General features: G+C 45.5%; 1 long non-coding RNA gene across 1 annotated transcript; it reads left to right on the forward strand.

Annotated features, from left to right (window-relative positions):
• The first annotated feature begins 3824 nt into the window (after nt 1-3824).
• On the forward strand, nt 3825-5909 carry LOC122176449. The gene is made up of 4 exons (XR_006177744.1): nt 3825-3994; nt 4099-4146; nt 5635-5691; nt 5781-5909. It is a non-coding gene; the product is annotated as an uncharacterized LOC122176449 (long non-coding RNA).
• Nucleotides 5910-6400: the final 491 nt, after the last annotated feature.

The following is a 6400-nucleotide window of genomic DNA, read 5'->3' on the forward strand; positions in this document are numbered from 1 at the left end:
CGAAGAGCGTCAGCTTAAGTTAGGAAACGTCTTGTTTTGTGCAGAGTACACATGTATGATTCAAATCGCTATTGTGTTGGAATTTGATCTAGTTGGCTATTAACAACAAATCCCATGATCAGCACTGTAACACATATTCTGAATATTGATAATGTGTAACACTTTCTCTGCTGTCTCCTCTTTCTGCTCTTCACCTCGTTCTTCAGGGAGGGCATGCTAATTCTTTATCCCAGTCGTCATCTCCCAGTCACTCTTAAAACTACATATGCTCCCTCTGCTTTTAAGCACCTGGATTTGCAATGAGTCAAAGCCCAAATGTAAATTCCTTTGCAAGTTTCTGAAGGCTTTTGTTTTTTCCCCCAAGTTGTTGAATGTAATTTGTTGGAAACAAAACTTGGCAGTGAAATACATATCGTACTATAATCTGCAGAACTTCATTTAATGATGTCACTGTGAATAGAAAACAAACAAACAAGCAAAGAAAAAGAACACCAACAACAAAAACCAACCCAATGCTACTGTTATATGAAAATGTAATCCAATGAAAGCCACGTACTTTAGAATGACTCCCGATCAGGTTCTTTTTTTGAGCTCAGATGATTCCATTTTCTCAGTGTGTAGATATTGCTATGAACACTTTTACAGTCCAGATGTACAACTGAAGCACTGACAAGTCAATCCAAGTTTTAAGTGTTCTAACTTTCTCTAAAGCCAGTGGGAATTGTAAATCCTGTTTGGGGAATGATAATTCAGTTTTTCTCAAATATAGGAATTAGAAGATACTCGATAGACTTGTCAGGTAGGAGATATAAAAGGAGACATACTGTGTTGATGGCTCTTTTTCCCAGATATCCACATTTTTTTAAGAGTTAAGCTGTGCCCTGCTATGATTTAAAAACAGAAAATCACAGATCCATAGCTTAGGTTAGAGGGGATCTTAAAGACCAGCTAGTTCCAATGCTCTGCTGTGGGCAAGGTTTCACCCACTAGATCAGGCTGCCCAGGATCCTACCCAACCTGACTGGGGCTTTGCTGGAATTAACCAGATCATAGAGGCTGTATGTTTCAGACTAGCACTCCTATGTTAGATCCGGAATGGTGTTTGCAGAGGAAGAGTGACAAGCATGCAAGCCACTGTATCTGGCTGTTTTTGTTGTTGTTGTTGTTTTTGTTTTTCCTGCTGTTTATGCTGTTAGATCATTGTGGTACATATTCTAGAGTCTTAGGCCCACACTGGTGTTGTGGCTGCTGTTTTTCAAGTGCACAGCTGCCAGTCTGGAAATCATAAATTGCTGTTGACTGAAATGAAAACGGTCATTGTTATCATACATTTTATCCCTTCTGCAGCAGTTCTCTTTTAGGTGAGGACACACATTAGAATAACGTCTACAGGAGCTGTTCTCACAGGATTTTGAAGCAGCTGCAGAGGGACAGATACTGAAGCTCTAAGTTCAGAGCTCACAACCTGCATGATCTCATCCCTCTCCCCATAGCTTTTCAGGAAATCCCATGTAATATCCAGTATGCATTATATTGGCATGTTCAACCCACGTAGTGAAAACCACTGGTGATAGGTGGATGGTTAGACTGGAAGATCTTGTAGGTCTTTTCCAATCTCTGTGATTCTGTGATTTCAACACTGTCCACCTCAACTTTGTAGCGGCTTCCTTGATGCAAGCCTATCACCTCCCTCATACTTACCTACTTGACACAAAGTTTAATTCCCCAGAGGCTAATCACTGATACCAGCTGGGATACACATTCACCCAGGCCAGGAGAAGAACAGAAACCAAAGGGAATTTTTTCTCTCACTCAAGTGAGAGACTTCTACTTTCACTGGGACATCTACACATCTGCTTTTCCAGAAATTGTTAGAAGAATGCTCCTTAACCATCTCAAGATGGAGCTTAGATGTTCAACTTCTAGTGTGATAGAGGCCTGATAGTTGATGGGTGACAACATGTGGAGGAGGCAGACAGGAGAACACCCACAAGCAGTAGTAACTATGAATTTCTGTGGATTTTCATTTCCATGATGACAACAGCAGGGAAAAGGTGTGAGAGTATCCAAGTGAATGAGAACATGGATCTATCCCTCCTTTTAAGGAAGAGATCTCCCAGAAAGCCACATCTGGGAGGTAGGGAAAGGTAGAGACTGGCAGAAAGGCACTGAGTAGCTCTGTCTCTGAGGTGAAAATGTGTGTGCCAGCAGAGTGGTTATGTGAAATCCAGCAGAAAACAGAGGGGATGGAAGATACTCTGGTTTCTTTGAAGAAATTTGTTCCAGGAAATGGAATAATTACATGATGCAGTAATGTGCCCTAAGTGGCTAACAATCTGAGCCTAGCGCACTGAAGTTAGAATTACTATCACAGCTCATCACAGATTTAAGTATCAGGGGCTGCTTGTGTCCTACTTTTCTCCCTCCACTTGGAAGTCTCCGTAAGCTGGTGTGCTTGCAGGGCATGGTCAGAGGAGTGGCAGCTGACTGGGGGACGTTCAAGCATGTACTCCACATCAAACAAATGGAAATCCTGTGTGGACCATCAAAAAGTGCAGTTTCATGGGGTGTTTTAGAAGTGAACTTGGAAAACAAGTTTCATTGCTCAAAAAACACGAAATGGAGAAGCCTGAACTTTCACCAAGCCTGCAGCATGTATGATTTTAGGCTCTTTTGACTTTAAGGAAGACAGCTGCACATGTTGCAGGATAACGGGGCACTTGTTTCTCTTTTTTACCATATATTTCTGTGTAGCGTATAAAGAGGTAAAGCTACTTAGCAGCGTATCATCTCCCTACCAAAGTGCTGTACTCCTCTCTTGGTGCCGTCACCGCGGGAGTCTTTGTGCTGCCTTCTGAGCCACCATGTTGCGCTCTGCTTGGCTGCCTCTGCCTCGCTGTGTCCCCTCGCTCTGCCCCCTTGCTCTGCAGATCTGCTCAGAATCAGGTCCGCTCACGGTCACTCTGGGACGCGCAGTGCGGTCCGGCTGTGCGCGCCTGGCCTCTTGCCAGCCCGCCGCAGGCACGCACGGTCCGGAGCCAGACTTTGCGGCGATCCCCGCCCTGCCGCCCCGTGCCACCGCCTCGTCCCGGCCGCGGGCGGGCTCCGTGCACCTGCGGCTCGCAGCACGGCTGCCGGAGCCGCGGCTCAGCTCGGATCGGAAGGCCGGCGCAGGGCAGGGTCTCAGCTCCCAGCGGGCCGCTCGCCCTGGAGGGCGGCTCTCGGGGTCCCGGCGCGGGTCTCGGCCACTCGGCGCGGCGCTCCCTGCTCCTGCCCACCATTTTCTTACAGGCGGGCACCGGCGAGGCGAAGCGGCGGGCGGGCGGCCGCCTCCGTCTCCCTCCCCTTCTCCTCAGATGCCCTTTGCAGCCGCTGCCGCAGGGTTATTATTACAGTATGTGGTTACTCCCTCCCCCGCGCCGCGCGGCTCCGCTCCCGGGCGCTGGCGGCGGGCCGCGGCCGTTCAGTGCGCCGGTCCCGCTCCGCGTCTGGCCGCCGCCCAACCCCGCGCCGTGCCGCCGCCAGGGGAGCGCCGGACCCCGCGCGCGCGGTGCGGCGCGAGGGCACCAACGGCCGCCGCACCTCGCCGCTCCCCTCAGCGCCCGGGGGGGCGCCGCCTCCCGCGCCGTGCGCTGCGGCCGTCGGCGGGGCGGTCGCTGGCCCGGCCGCCAGACAGCGCGGGGACGTGCGGCTGCGGATTATTGCAGACTAAGCAGTCTGGCGCTGCAGCAGCGGGAGGGGGGAGGGGGGGGAGGAGGGGGGAAGAGGGAGGAAAGGGGGGGGGGTCGGTGGGGGGAGGCGGGCGGAGGGAGTGTGTATGTGTAAGGAGGGGACGGGAGGGGAGCGGGGAGCTGGCATGCAGCCAGCTACCATCAGAATTAGCTCATTGTTCAATATAACCAGCGCTGGCAGCCAAATCCCAGCCCGAGAGAGAGGGAGACTTTCCCCCAGCCACCCCCCACCCCTTTTTCTCCACGACTGCACTTTGGAAGAGGTGCAGTCATTTTCTCCCCACACCCCCTACCCTCTCTCCACTCCCCCAACTATAAATTCCCTCTGTAGCATGCTGCCCTTTTTTAATCCACATTTGTGTTTCAGATCATGTAGAAAGGACAGAAAGTGAGCAGGGAGCGGGGGCTTTTGTCTGTAAGTATATGCAATTCCAATCCACAGAATTTCGTTCTACTTTTTATTAATCCTATCTTTCTTTCTTTCTTTCTTTCTCTTTGTTTTCTTTTGCCCTTAGCTGGTCTGTGCTTGCAGCTTGCAGCACGCTCTCGGTGCACATTTCCAAAACAGGCTTTCTTGAAGGAGATCAGAGAACGTGCAGTATATATGCTTAACTCTTTGTCTTTGTGCTTTGAGGCTGGATTTCTGGGCTGGGGATTGTGCTGCACACATGCAAGGGGAGACGAGGAGTGGTTTTGTAAAACTAATTCCTCTCTTTTTTGGTTTTTCACTCCAAAATCACCAAAAAGCCGTTCTGAATTTTGGGCGCTTAGATTTTTTAGCATGTATGCAAGGCTCTAGGATTGGGTTTTCGTCTCTTTTCTTCTCTCTTGTAAAACGAATCTCCCTCTTCTCCGCCCTGACACTGGATTCCTCTCAGGCTGCTGGTGTTTATTTTTAGAAAGCAGTCGTTCTTGCAACAGCCTTCTGCGTTTTTGCATGTGCAGCAGTTAAATTTTGGGTGGTTCTTTAGGGAGAGAGAGAGGGGAAAAAAAAAAACAAAAAACCAAACAAACAAAAAAACCCCAAACAAATGTATTTTGGTGTGCATTTTTTGATGTGCTTTCTTCCAAATGTTTCTATGTCCATTTATAGGTAAGAGTTTGCAGTTTTCTGTCCAGCATAGATGTATGTATTTGTGTGTAGACGTATGACTCATACCTAATTATATCTCGTACATACACACTATAGGTAAGAAATATATAATCTATCAGTAGAAGAGAACTTTATTTTTTCATTTTGTGAGAACTGATAAAGGAGGTGTGCTACAAATTCACTCAGTTAAAAGAGCAGTAATTTGAACGAGGTAGGACCTACGCTTTTTTTCCTCCCTATTAAAAATAGGTGTGTGCGTGCAAGTATGTGTGTGTGGAATAGAGGGAGAGAAAACGGGAGGTTATGTAATGCAGTGCCATTTCCAAAAATACCTACTCTCTGGGCCGTTACATTGTGGATGCCTGACACTGTAATGCGTGTTTCTTGACTGGAGAAAAAAAAAAAAGTGCCACACTTTGTAGTATGGCTGCAAACAATGGACCACCTTTCACAGTAAGCACAGGTTGATGGATTTTGTCCCGTTGACTAATTTTTAGGTGTCTTAACCATTAAGACTCTTCAGAGAAGTACCAAGTGCTATGAATAGCATAATAGTTTTGCAAATCCAAGTGCTAGGGATTCCTTTTTCGTATATTTAAGCCTACAGAACACTGAAGAGTAGAGGAATATGGTATATAAGTGTACATGTGGTTAGAATAATTTGCATAACTTTAATCTTAACCACTGAAGCTTATTCTTGGCTCACTACTGTCACACTGGAGAGAAAAAAAAAAAAAAAAAAACCCTTTTAAATATTGTGACAGTTTTGATTACATTTGTTTTCATTATTTTTTTTTTAATTACTTTCAGATCCTTGTGCTACCTGAGAGAAACTGCAATCCTAAGACTTAACAGAATCTAAAAATGGTAAGAATTAGCTGTAATTAGCTGTTTTAGCAAAGCACTTTTTTTTTTTTTTTTTTTCCTAATTAATACAAACCTTTTCCCATCCTCAGCACCCATCTATAAAGACAAACTTTTTGAAGTTAAGGAGATTTGCCATACAGTGATGGATGTACCTTGAAAGTCTCCGCATGTTGAATCTTTGATTTTCTTGCAATTTTTGAATAAAAATCTGAAATCTCTCTTTGTGTAGTAAGGCTTATTTAATTGCAAAATTGCATGCTTAGGTGACTGTGAAAAATACACATCAGCACACTTTTAGGAAAACATTCAGGCAAAACAATATCCAGTAATTTCACTCTCCCTCCCCCCAAAAGAAGAAAGAAATGGATCAGTGTAATTAGTAAATGAAGCAGATTTAATATTATTCTGTCAGGGAAGTACATAAGATGCAAACAGGTTTTTCTTATTATTTGGTAGTTTTTTATGAATTATAGCTTTTTTCTAGTGATTCAAATCTGTTTCAGAAAAAAAAAAAAAAAAAAAAAAGGCTAGGCCTCAGCCTAACTGGACTTGCAAGCACGTGGAATATATTTAATAAAGTGTTCAAGAATTGTCCATTTTCTTCAGTGCTAATTGTGCTTATGTTTTTAGTGAGTAAAGCCCATATGTTATGCTCTGAGTTATTACTGCTGGCATGTATTAATTTTGAGGATGAAACAGATTATGCACC

This window comes from Lagopus leucura, unplaced genomic scaffold (assembly GCF_019238085.1).
Source record: "Lagopus leucura isolate 7727_CA_CO unplaced genomic scaffold, USGS_WTPT01 Super-Scaffold_774, whole genome shotgun sequence".
In the NCBI taxonomy this organism is placed as follows: domain Eukaryota; kingdom Metazoa; phylum Chordata; class Aves; order Galliformes; family Phasianidae; genus Lagopus; species Lagopus leucura.